This window comes from Leopardus geoffroyi, chromosome B4, assembly GCF_018350155.1.
Source record: "Leopardus geoffroyi isolate Oge1 chromosome B4, O.geoffroyi_Oge1_pat1.0, whole genome shotgun sequence".
NCBI classification, from domain to species: domain Eukaryota; kingdom Metazoa; phylum Chordata; class Mammalia; order Carnivora; family Felidae; genus Leopardus; species Leopardus geoffroyi.
The window spans coordinates 109,300,218-109,313,735 of record NC_059341.1 but is presented as its reverse complement, the minus strand read 5'-3'; the positions used below and the strand labels follow the sequence as shown (position 1 = coordinate 109,313,735).

Below are 13,518 nucleotides of genomic sequence, written 5' to 3'. Positions count from 1 at the left end.
CTAAACTCCTATGTTGTTAGGCAGAAATAAATGAACAGCATCTTTCATGTTGGCCCAAAGTACATCCTGACAAATAGTCTTCTTGAATCTAGATTCTTGCACTTAACTAAGATGATTAAATTCCAAATAATACTGGGAGGGGCAATAACTGTAAGAAAAGACCACTGAGTGGCACCTGGCTGGCTCAGTAGGTAGGACATACAATTCTTGATTTTGGGGTCATGAGCTCAGGCCCCATGTTAGGTATAGACCTTACGTAAAAATAAATTAATAAGAGGTGGCTGGGTGGCTCAGTTGGTTAAGCATCCAACTTCCTCTCAGGTCAGGGTTCGTGGGTTTGAACCCTGTAATGAACTCGGTGCTGACAGCTCAGAGCCTGGATCCCTGCTTCAGATTCTGTCTCCCTCTCTCTCTGCCCCTCCCCTGCTTGTGCTCTGTCTGTCTCTCAAAAATAAATAAATAAACATTTAATTTTTTTAATAATAAAAATAAATAAATAATCTATAAACATAAAACAAGAGGAAGGAGAAGGACCACTGAGTGAGACACTATTATAAACCAAGTTAATTTACAACATTATTTTCTACTCGAAATTTTAAGAGTTTTGGGTAATAATATTTCTTATTTCTTAGTATTTTTTAAATTTTTTAAAACTTATTTTTGAGAGAGAGAACAAGTAGGGGAGGAGCAGAGAAAGAGGGAGGCTCTGAATCCAAAGCAGGCTCCAGGCTCTGAGCTGTCATCACAGAGCCCAATGAGGGCTCCAACCCATGAACAGCAAGATCATGATCTAAGCTGAAGTCAGACGATTAACCGACTGAGCCACCCAGGCGCCCTGGGTAATATTTCTAACTTCATTATTTTGAAGACACTAAATTGACTCCTCACTATAAATACACAAATGCCTTTAAAATGAATATATTTTACATAACAATAACATTAATTTCCTCTTCTATTTATGTAAGACTTTTGAATTTACGTAGTGTTTCATACATTGCCTCACTTAATCCCTACAACTTTTTTTTTTCTTTTTTGCTGTATGTAGCATTATCATTCTTATTCTATACATGAAAGTTATTAATTTTCCAAAGTTCTCACAAATAGTAGGTGATGGAGCAAGAGTTGGAGGCTGGATCTTTGCAGCCCAAATCTAGAATTCTTGCCCCTGTATCTCACATACAAACCTGCTACTAAGATTATTCAAACGGTTAAAACAATGGTCATGAGAGTCAGAACTTGAGAGGAAATTTTGAATGTATGGTTGATGAAAGCATATTTCATAGATTTTCAACTTTTAGAACTCTGATTGAACCATACAATAAAAATAATTGTCTGTCATTGAAAATGTGAAATAGTCTTAACAACTATTCGCCCTGAATCCATTATTCACAAAGACATGTATCAACATAAAGGCATATCAGGGCACTGTGGGTGACCTTCCTTTCCCTAAAGGTGAGGATGGATGAAAAGAATTTCTCTCACTGTCTCTCCAGGTGGTTGTACTGTTTGCATGCTGAGCTGCACAGCTTTTAAAGGGCTTGCCCTGGGATATGACTGGGCTGGATTTAGAAGGAGCCGGTCATTGAATAGCTCTGGTAATTCTTGCATCTCACAGTTATGCGGCTGACAGCTCCTTCGGTGGAGAAAGCATAGATATATTTCAAGGTGATGGTAGTTTTGTCCCTCTGGCAGCAAGCTGCTGCAACCGGCTTAGCCCATTATCCCCATCTCCCACTGGATTTAAGCCTGGGGAGAAGTCCGGGGCTTTTGTCAGGATAGAGAGTAAGGAATGGGTAATTATTCCCTGTTCGTGCTCAAAGAGAACAGCACTATATTCTAAAGTAGCCTTCAATTACTGAAATGGGCTTGTCTATGGTTCTAGTGACTTATAAATTACCCTTTGTAAAAACCAATATTTAACATTACTATTTTGGTGATGTTACACTTTTAATGTCTCACATTTTAAGCTTCATTATACAAAACTTTGGAGATACTGTTTAACATTCAGGGAGTAAAATGTACCTCTATTTTTTTTATTAGAAGATTTAAAAGTATAGATGGCTATTGTGAGCAAATTGATTGAAAGCTCCACTGTATAGTTGTCTACACTGTAATTTTTCTCACCTTGACTTTCTTAATCTCACAGGGTAGTTCTGTAAAATCGATGCAAAGCAATTATAAAATTTACAATTCCAGATGTTATTATTGCATTAATATTTCCCTTTAATATCCATTCTGGGAAATACCTTTCATAAATATTGCCACTTCATAAATATTTAAAAAAATAAAATTCTCACAGATCCCAATTAATTAATTATGTAAAATGGTCCTAGCATATTTGAGGGGCAGTATTTTCAGTTCGCTCACCTCCAGGAGCTCAACATCACTTTCATTCCCCTTTCAGCCAAAATTATAGCCAGAGATGAGCATTTCAATTTGCAGCTGACAGTTTAGGGTTAAGATATGATTCCAGGTAACAGAAGCCAATGAGAGTACACCCAGTTGATGTTTGTGACATCATCTTCCAGTCGGAGTACATAGAACAGCTGAGGTAGCGTTCAGTTTCAGCCCCAGTGCCATTATGATGGATGTTTACATCTCTTCATTGAGAGCCAATTATCTCGCTTTTGTGTGAGGCCCAAGGATCACTCATGCTGCCAGGCTGCACAGAGCACTGTTGGATCTAGCTGAACGAATTGTTTTCCCTGTCTCTGGTAAGAGCCTCTTCTGTTTTACCTTCTCTTTCAAAATAAAGGTAGATGTGTCTAACAGAGGAAACAGTGTAAGAAACTGGTGTCAGGGTCGAACAGGATTACTATCCGGTAAGCTTTTAATCAGAACAGTGTTTAGCATTATTAAAAGGAAAGGTGGATTTAGCAAAATGAATTGAAAAAGAGCATGCTAACGTTTACCTGGCAAACTAATTTGCAGTAGAAAATGAATGGCAGGTAAATTCAGCTTTTCTTTAGAAAAGGAAAAGAACTGCTATTATAGGATCATTATTTTGAATATGTTTTTTAGAAGAGACATGTGGATATGTAAACCACTCTGCTCCATTTCTTTATACTTTGCTATTAGTAGCAAAGAGTAGAAGTGGTCAACCCCAAGTAGTATTGCTATCAATTTAAAATGAGTCAAAGTTTCTAATTGTTAAATGATAGTTCTTTGGGACAGTTTTCCAAGTTGTATCTATCCAGAAAAACAAAATTTACCAAGTGAGCCAAGTCTTTAGCTTCTGGAATGAAGTTGTAGTACTTTGTATTTACATTTGCCATTTTTCATCTAAGAAAATGATGATAGCAAATACTTTTAAGGAACAGTGTGGGAATTAAGAGATGTTAAAATCATTGATTGCATTAAGTGCTTTTGAATGTAATAGCAAAATACTGTTTTATGGATTTGTGGAATATTTAAACTCTGACAATAAAGCTTTCAATTATTCAATAATCTATTGGTAGTGATATTTACACCTGAGGATCCTTACACTATTATAGCAAAACAAATTTATGTAGAGCTGTTGACTTGCTGTAGATCTAGGAGACTGAATCTGACAGAGATCCTGAAACATTAGATACAATGAAAGCTTTTAATTGACTGGAAATGTGCATATGCTACGAAATGAAGAATTCAAAAACACTTTTAACTCCTCAAATATTGTCTGTGATCACAGTGTAAAGTAGCAGACGTTTGTCATTTTAGAGTGGAATGAAGTTATTTATCAAAGACACAGAAATGTGTAAATAGCTGGCACTTAATTTAACACATTCTTTTATTTTAATACTATCACCATCTCTTCTAGGGTAATAAAACTTTTGACTAATGACTTATCCATCAGGCTCCAGTATACTCGTGCTTTGCAGATTTATTTTTACTCTACTTTACCATAGAATATGTCTGCCTGTGCAAGCCAGTAATTTGGATAACTCGGAATCAGGATTTGGAGGTGCTCAAGTTGTACTTCAAGACAGCAGGGATTTCTCAGCTGTGTCACACTTCTGTCTCTCCTACTAGCCCGGTCCTGTTTGGCAGTGCTTGGCATTACTGTTGCTCGAATTGTCTCTTTCAGTCAATCAGGTCTGAACAAAACTGACTTTATAGAAAATGTCAGATGTGTATTAATGGAATCAAAAGCACTGAGCCTATTGTCTCATGCAAAACAGCATATTAACCACCAAATCTCACAAGCTTAAATTTTTCACAGGGAGGCTTAGTTTGCGTATTCTGTGAATTTCAAAATCTAAAAGTGGGAATCCAAAAGTTTTGATAATGTGAATGTGAAAGCATAACGATTCACCACTTTGAAATGAATTTTTTCCCTTAAGTACTTTAAAGTAGAGTTGAATAACCCAAAGGTCCTGATTGTCATTTTCACAGGTGATCAATCTTGACTAGAGGAAAACATTTGTTTCCTAATAATTAATTCTCTAAAAATCTATTTATATCATTCTGTCAGCAATGAAGAAAAATCTTACTCAGCCAATGAACAGGCTAGACATTTAGAATTGTACTTTCTGCTGAATGCTTCTCTTGGTATTACTGTCTGTAATGACAAATACACTGCTTTGGTAGTTAGAATCACTCATTTACTTGTTTTCCTCTGAATGACTTTGTACAACATGGATGTGCATGATATGATCTACCTGGCTGGTTAACTTTTTGACAGAAAGGTTTCGTTTTTTATTTTATTTTTTTTAAAGAGAGGGCATCAGTGGGATCATAGCCATTTCCCATGCCACAAACTCCCTGGGAAGAACTCTTAGTGTAGGAAGCCACGGGTGGAAAATGTATGATGGTGCACATATTGCTGTGTTCCTTGTCTCCTTTTTAACATATATGTCCTTTGTCCAAGTTAAGTAATCATCTTTTTGTTTCTTTTGCATTTTTCTTCTCTATATTATCTTATCCAGTTCTTTGTTTGTGGTGTACCAAGTTACATGTTAATTAAGTGACAAGTTTTGCAGGCCTTAAGAGGTGGAAACAGTGCACAGGGATAAAAGGTTTCTATTACCTTTTCTGAAGTTCTCTGCATTTCCCAGAGGCTGAAGGTGTTATATGTATTGTTTTCTTTTGAAAGTGGTTCTTCAAATTATGTTATTACCTATTCCAAAGTAATATTCTTTTTTTCCTCTTATATGCCTTAATCCTCTCCTGGAAATTAGTTTATTTAAGCACCTTCATTAGCTTCTTTTAATTATTGAATACATGGATACCATTTAGTTTTCTGCTTTCCTAATTCAAGTACTTGGATATATCATGAATTCTTTGCTTGTCTTAGAAGCTCTGGACCTCCATGGCCAACTTTTTAGTTAATACAAAAAATATAGTAACCATGATGTCATCTTAACTTGGATTTGTATTAGTATGCAAATGCATGGATATTTATATGTAGATTTTATGTACATGAACAGGTTTATATACACTTTAAAATGTTTAAAGCGTTTTCATGGACATAATATTCATTTTCAAAAATTGTTCTGTGATAAAGTAATTTATATTATGCTTCAAAGAAATAGAGACTAACAGTTTTTTTTTTTTTTTAATATTTCTTCATTTTTGAGAGACAGAGACACAGAGCATAAGCAGGGGAGGGGGCAGAGAGAGAGGGAGACACAGAATCTGAAGCAGGCTCTAGGCTCTGAGCTATCAGCACAGAGCCCGATGTGGGACTCAAACTCATGAACAGTGAGATTATGACCTGAGCCTAAGTCAGAAGCTTAACCAACTGAGCCACCCAGGTGCCCCGAGACTAATAGTTTTTAACTTGTTGCCAAAGATTACCTAGCCATGGGGCGCCTGGGTGGCGCAGTCGGTTAAGCGTCCGACTTCAGCCAGGTCACGATCTCGCGGTCCGCGAGTTCGAGCCCCGCGTCGGGCTCTGGGCTGATGGTCAGAGCCTGGAGCCTGTTTCCGATTCTGTGTCTCCCTCTCTCTCTGCCCCTCCCCCGTTCATGCTCTGTCTCTCTCTGTCCCAAAAATAAACGTTGAAAAAAAAAAAAAAAAAAAAAAAAAAAGATTACCTAGCCAGTAAATCAGTAAATGGAATAATCAGAACTCAGAAAAGAATTTTCAAATTTAAATGTCCCCAGTCAATCAATCAATCAATCTTCCTCCTTTCCTTCCTCCAGCCTTCCAAATATCTGACTAATTATGTGGCTTGTATGTTGCGGTAGTTGTTGTTATTGTTGTTGTTGTTGTTTTTGGCTACTCTGTGCCAAGCAGTCATCTAGGTGCTTGGAATTTATTTATAACTGAGCTATATAAAAGTCCTTGTTTTTTTTTTTTTTCATGTTATATTATTTTTTAAATCTGTCTGACTATCATCTTTAAATTTACTAAAAATATTTAATGTATTTCAAGGTATGGCAGATATAACAACTTACTAATAAATAAGAAACATGAGTTGTAAATGAGGGATTTATTTGCATTTCTTGCGTTTCCGTGTATCTTTAAGTTCTCAGGTATATTCTAACATAAAATGAACTCGTAAATACTTCACACTTGAGCATTACAGAAATTTCTATCAATTATTTTATAACTCATACTTGACTTTGAATGTGATCTCTGCAACTTTACAAAAATAAAATGACTACCTTGCAAGGGATTACAAAAATCATTTGGGACAAAGTTACCTTGTATCTGTAGTTTACATTCAGGCAATATAGCTTTATATTTATTCTCTATTTTATAATAAAGTCCTTGATGATCATAATACATTGAGTATACAGTTCTTTGGTTTTAGATAGGGTTTAGATTAGAGTATAAGTAGGAGAGTGAGAAATGGATGAATTTTATTTTCTTTTAATTAAAAAATAACAGTATTTTCCAAATGACAGCAGTTTGTGTTTGAATAAAGCAAACAAGATAACCTGAAGTTTAACATCATTTTTTTTCAGTAGTTTGGAATACATTAATAGTGGTTCCCAGGATAGTTGAACTAAAAGTGATATTTACTACCCATTGAATTTATTTGCAGATGCCCAGTGATTTAAAAGAAAAAAAAAAAAAAGGCCTGAAATCGAACCTCCTCAGAGAAAATCAATCTGTACATAGAACCTATCAGTTGAAGATAAACCATTTTCAGATGGTATCATTTAATTAGCCACTGAGGAGTCTATCTAGTGACATACATATAAATCATGAAACAATTCAAAATTGCCTGCACACACCTGATTTACCACAAAATATTTTACTTTTGTAATATTGCATAATAATAAAGTTATATCCCTGGACTTAGTCCCTTTACTAATGTGCAATGTGCAATGTGCACATTGAAATGTACAAAATGAAAGTGCAAAATTAGAATGCAATAATTAAGAGTATGAATTAGCAATATGTCAAGGGATATTAAACTGTGAATGTTTTACCAACAAGTGTTACAAGGTACCAGGTCTTGAATTTAACTAATTCTACCTAACAATATTCCAGAATTAATTTTGATAATGTTTATGATAAATTATGAATTGACATAAGACTGCATTTTTTAAATACAAAATTCTACCAAAAGCAGAAGATGGGTTGTTTGTTCTGCGATACTGATTTCACGGCAAGGAACAGAGCATGGTATAAAGATAGCTTGGTCAAAGTCTCCGTTCAGAAGTGACTCTCTCCCAATATGCCATGACCTGCTGTAAAACTCTCAGAGGTGTACCATAGCATTTGAATCAATGTGAAAAATACAGTTTTGCTAAAACAGAGAATGCATATCGGTACCGCGAACTCAGATGAAATACTGAGCTGGGTGAAATTTATAATGTGGGGTGAAGCATGATACAATCTGCTGTCATTGGTAGGCTGGTGAGTTCCAACAACTTTTCTCAATTTAAATGTGTAAGACAATGATTTGGGGCGCTTGGGTGGCTCAGTCGGTTAAGCGGCCGACTTTGGCTCTGGTCATGATCTCGCGGTATGTGAGTTCAAGCCCCGCGTCAGGCTCTGTGCTGACAGCTCAGAGCCTGGAGCCTGTTTCGGATTCTGTGTCTCCCTCTCTCTGACCCTCCCCCGTTCATGCTCTGTCTCTCTCTGTCTCAAAAATAAATAAACGTTAAAAAAAAATTATAAATGTGTAAGACAATGATCAGATGAACAAACACTTCTACACAGTAGAGCAATAAATATCATAAGCTTTCAAAGACACTCTTTTGTTAGATTCTGTATTTACCTGCACTATGGTAAGAATATGGTTTCCGGGACCAGACTACCCGAGTACAATTTCTTGCCCCATCCTTTTCAGGCCTTAATTTCTTCATTTAAAAACTGAGAGAAAGAAAAGCAGCCACCTCATAAGATTTTTGTGAGAATTTCATGAGCTAATCTTTTAAGTAATGAGGTCAGTGTCTGTCATAGGGTTTGTGCTCAATCACTGTTGTCTTCTTTTAGTACTCTCATTGACACTTGCTTAGTATTTTATGCATGTGTGTGTTTTAATTGACTCGGGAGTTTCATTGAATCCAACATTTACAAACACAAAACCTTTGGGACATAATCATATTAATTACTCTTTAAAACTTGACACTTCTTCAGGAGATTTTAGTACTAGATATAGCCTTATCACTTACTGCATGTAAGATGTCTGATATGTCATGGAAATCACAGTTTTAACATGAAAAATGAATTAAATTTAAAATGGCTTAAACCACTTTTAAGAGCTTTTCCAGCTTTAAAATTATATGATATGGGATATCATATATATAAATATACATGTATATTTATAATACATATATACACAAATATGTGTATAATTCAAATGAAAAGTTCAATAACTTTACTTTTGCATTTTATCCTAGTTTACTCTGTCATTACCTTTTATTCCATTAGTTTTCATGAGTTGATGGGAGTTTGAAACTTGTAGTTATAAAAGGTTTTATTTGTTCTCATGTATGTAGAGATCAGCACTCTCATGCTTTCCAGTAGTTCATTGTCTCACATGGATGATGATGTGGTGATATAATTAGGCTAAAGTGCTTCTCTAGCTCATGCTGTTCTCTGGCCCTAACATCCTCTGAAAGGCAAATTAAGAGTGTTTTGATTTTAAAATCTGTATGTGTGTGTCTGTGTGGTTTGTTTGTTTTGTTTTGTTTTGTTTTGTTTTGATGGAGCATCTACCAAATGCCCAAGAGAGATCCAAGAAGAAAGGATAAATTATTCTCTTCTCCACAGTTTATAATCTTGTAGAATCAAGGTGCTAATGTATGTGAAAAACCTAAAAGAACAATCATTTTACTATTTTTTTCACTTCTAAATGGACTGCCTCATTCCACAAATTACTTAAAGCTTGGGCACATAGTTATTAAGCATTAAGACATGCCAACAATGAACACAAGCACCAATGCTGGTCTTAAAGGGCTCATGGTCTAGAGGCCAACACAAACTTGAACATAAATAATTAGAACACATTGTGATAAGTTTTATATTAGCAGTAGCACAGAGTCCTGAGGTTAACACGGACAAGGAATGACTTATTTTACCTGTAAAAATCAGAAAAGTTATCCAAAAGAAACTGTCATTTGTCTGAGTTTTTAAAAATGAGTAGGGAATTTCCCAGGTCTAGAATAGTAGAGGATATTTTAGGCAGAGGTGCCTCCAGGAAATATAAAGCCAAAATGGGAGGAGAAACCATAGTGTGTTTATGTAAGGACCAATGTTTAGTATGACTGGAGGCAGGGATGAAGGGGAACTAAAAATGAGCACCAAAGTATCAGTACAGATGCTGTAAAAATAACGTGTAGGGACAACCTGGTCGTAACTGCATAACTGTAAGCCTTGGCTGGTTAAATTGAGTGTTTTCTAAATTTAAATGCTGTGGAAGATGTGTGATAAGATACAGCATTGTGATTTTGAGTAAATGTGAAATGCTTTTTGAAAGACAAAGTAAACAAGATTACCAAAGACTATTTAAGGCAGTTTGACCCATCAAAGGAGGAAGAAGGCCAGGAAAATTCACTTCATTAAATTTCAAATAGCGTTATTAAATTTCCCATTCTATTCATTTATTTTAAATGATGGGTAATATCCAGTGGGGTGACTAATTACTCAGGAATACAGAGGAGGGTCACACATGACAGAATTGAACAGAATATCAGGGTTTGGGAAAGAGTCCTTGAGTCAGTAATCATTCACTTTTGATGATCCTGACCAGACTTCATCTAAGGAATAGGAACTATATATTCCCGAGTGACCCAATGTTTCAGTGTTGGGCTAGGGTCAGCAGGAAGATCTAGAAGATTGAACTCCTTCCTTATAAGACGACTCAATTCATTATGGTCATTTTCGTTAATTGTTTGAACCACATTACATGGAAGCTACTTTTTAAAAAATTATTTTAAAAGAAAAACAAAGCATCATTCCATTCCCTTCTTGCTCTGATTTAGGTGGCATATGATTTATGAAAAACACAAAATAGTTATGGGGAGAAGAGTGAAAGAAAGAAGTATTGAGCATTAGAAAAGAGCATACACTAGTTTCACAGTTGCCCCATAACACCGTCCCAAAAACGGTTAATCTAAGTTTATTCATGTATACAATAATGGTGAGTCTCCAATATGGAGAAAGAGATGGCATCCAAGGGAAGCATAATCCAAGTTCTCCAAGCTGGAGAACTCCTTCCAGCTTGCTTGGATCTTCAATGTTAACTCTCAGAGCAATAGCTCATAATGAAATGCAAGTTATAACTTTAGATTAAGAAGGAGGAATGGTGTTGAAGATAAAAAAATAGACAGGAACTATGAGGCATTAAAGAGGTGAAGATCCAATAAAGTAAACATTTTAGAGAGAGTAAGGAGAAAAAAAGTATAATAAAAATCCATTAGCATACAAGATTGCTATAGTTAATGATAGAGTACAAAAAATAACTATAGGGAATATTGTATTCCCTTGAAGTCAAGGATTCTGCCTAATTCTTTGAATACCCATTCAAAGAAAAGCATTCAGCAGATGTTTGTTAAATGAATGCCCGAGGGAAAGAAGGAATCGTAGAAGCTGCTTTTCTTCCTCCTTCTATACTTTGGATATGCTATGTTTGAGATGCCCATTAAGAAACAAAGACATACTTGGTAGCTATTGGATATATAAGACTGGAGTTGAGATCTTTAGTAACCATCTTCAAATTGTTGCCATTCAAAAGCATAATGACTAAAGGACATCGACTGAAGAAGGAGCTTTAGGAAATTCTATTTAGAGCTTGTGAAGAGAAAGCTGAACTAAACAAAGGACATTCAGAATGAGACGCCTTTGATTCAGAAAATTAAATCTATACTATTAGACCTGCCTCCTGACTTCAGATCAGGAAGGCAAAAGATGGTCCTAAGGGTGGGAAATCCATATAAATCTGTATGTGGGAAGAATACATTCCTTTTTCTACTTTCCCCATAGCCTCTTTTCTTTCTCTTTTCGCCTAAAACTCTTCAATATCTTTCTATTACTTGTAGGGTAATGACAATATTAACACAGTTTATAAAGGCCAACATGTTTGGTCTGTATATTTCAGCATTATATGACTTATTTTCATCTCTCTTACAATCTTCTCTGTCCCATTCTTAAGACTTACTCATGCCATTCCTTCTGGTTAGTGGGTTCCTCTGAACCTCCTTCACACACTTACCTCCTACTCATCGTCATTCAAATCTCAGTTAAAGAAGTGCATCCTTGCAGAGGTTCTCCTTCACCTCCTTGACCAGGTCAAATCTTCCTATTACAGGCTCTTAAAACAATATTTAACACTTGTAAGAGTTACAGTTGGAGGATTTCTTGATTAAATGATTAGTTCCATTCCTCCTCACTAGACCTTAATCTTCACAAAAGTAGTTACAGAGTCTGTTTTGAATCACCAGTGAATCTCCAGCATCAAGAATAATGTCTAGAGTAAGGATAGCAGCTCAATAAATGGTGTAGGCAACAGAAGCTGGAAAAAAAATGTATTAGCATCAGGGCAAATCAAAAGCACATGATTGCTAGTGAATCTTTTTTTTTTTTTTGAAGTTTATTCTATTTATTTTGAGAGAGAGAGAAAGAGCATGAGTGGGGAAGAGCAGAGAGGGGGAATCCCAAGCAGGCTCCACACTGCCAGCACAGAGCTCCATGCAGGGCATTAGCTCACAAACCATGAGATCATGACCTGAGCTGAAATAAAGAGTCAGATGCTTCACCAACTGAGCCACCCAGGTGTCCTGATGCTAGTGACTGTTGCAGAATGAAAAACTGAATGGGCTTTCTGAGAGTATTAAAATACTTGTCTGTTTCTGCAGCCTCCTTGTTACTAATATATGGGTGACTCCATAGCTAATTATAATACGTTAAGTAGATAACAAAATTATAGATTGTGCACTTTTGAGATATGTGCCAAACTACAAAAATACTATCAATATTTACTTGTAAATTTTGGTATAAATATAGCATACAGATAGTTGGAACATACGGAGTATTGAAGGATACAAAGAGGTGTAGACTTTGTAAAAGGTATAGAAACCTAGTGACCATATGTAAAACTTGTACCAGGTATAACTGATGTTACTGAAACTGGAAAGAATGTAATTGAGAATGTGGTGGTCAACCATATGAAAGGCAGCAGAAAGGCTCAAAATATAGGAACAAAGAAAACTGAACTTTAAATTGAAGGGAAGGTCACTGGTGGCCTTAAAGAAAGTAGTTTGAGATGCTAGACAGCGAGGAGTCCAGCAGGAAATTGATTTTTAGGAATTGAAACCATGTTCAAGCAATTTAGAACTGAAAAGGAATAAAGACCTTCTGGATATAACTGTCAAGCAATAACTCCTTCATAACTGGAAAAACTTTTCTTGATGGATGGATGGATGAAATATTAGGTAACATTTACCCTTTTAAATTGGTTTTCATAACTTGTAGCAAACACATTTATAATAAATAGCTGGATACTAAATATCTAGTTATTATGTTTAAGACATCATGTTTTTTTTTGTTTTGTCTTGTTTTTTGTTTTTTGTTTTTTTTTTTTTTTTTTTTAGAAAAGAGTGATATAGCCAAAAATGTAGAAAATTGTGGTGTTATTTACTCAGGAGTTAATTTATTCTCATAAAAACGATTCTGTTTCAATGGAAGCCATTTATAAGCATCTTTATAGACAATAAGCAGCTCTTGCTTTGCAAGCAAATAAACAAATAAACCTTCCAACATTAAGACTTGGGCCCTCCAGAAAGCCACAAAACAATCTAAAGAAGCAGTATTGTGCCAGGAAATATTCATGGCCTGCTAAATAGAAAAGCTCTCTTACCTGAAGACATTGGAAAAATTAACTGAAACCCCAAAAGAGAAAGATATCCAGTGGGTATGGATTAAAAATCTGTATGATTCAAGAGAATACTATCCTAAAATATACAAATATGAATGCAAAATATGTGTATATACATTACATATCATTACCTATATAAATATAGAGGAAACATCTGTTTTGAAAGTTGGCTATACATTCAACTACATATTCTGGTAGCTTACCAGAGCTACCATGATTCTACAATGATTATAGAATTCTTCTTAAGACATTTCTGATCC

At 35.4% G+C, this 13,518-nt stretch overlaps 1 protein-coding gene across 5 annotated transcripts in view; it reads left to right on the top strand.

Annotated features, from left to right (window-relative positions):
- Nucleotides 1-13,518, top strand: part of MGAT4C (MGAT4 family member C) — a 740,390-nt gene that overhangs the window by 511,531 nt on the left and 215,341 nt on the right. The window contains exon 1 of one of the 5 annotated variants that reach the window (XM_045467112.1): nt 2,609-2,714. The exons of 3 other annotated variants lie outside the window; for them this stretch is intronic. The gene's annotated coding sequence lies outside the window, so the exon portion shown is untranslated. Of the gene's footprint in view, nt 1-2,608; nt 2,715-13,518 lie in introns of those variants that run through there. One more of the 5 variants, XM_045467109.1, reaches the window with a different exon arrangement.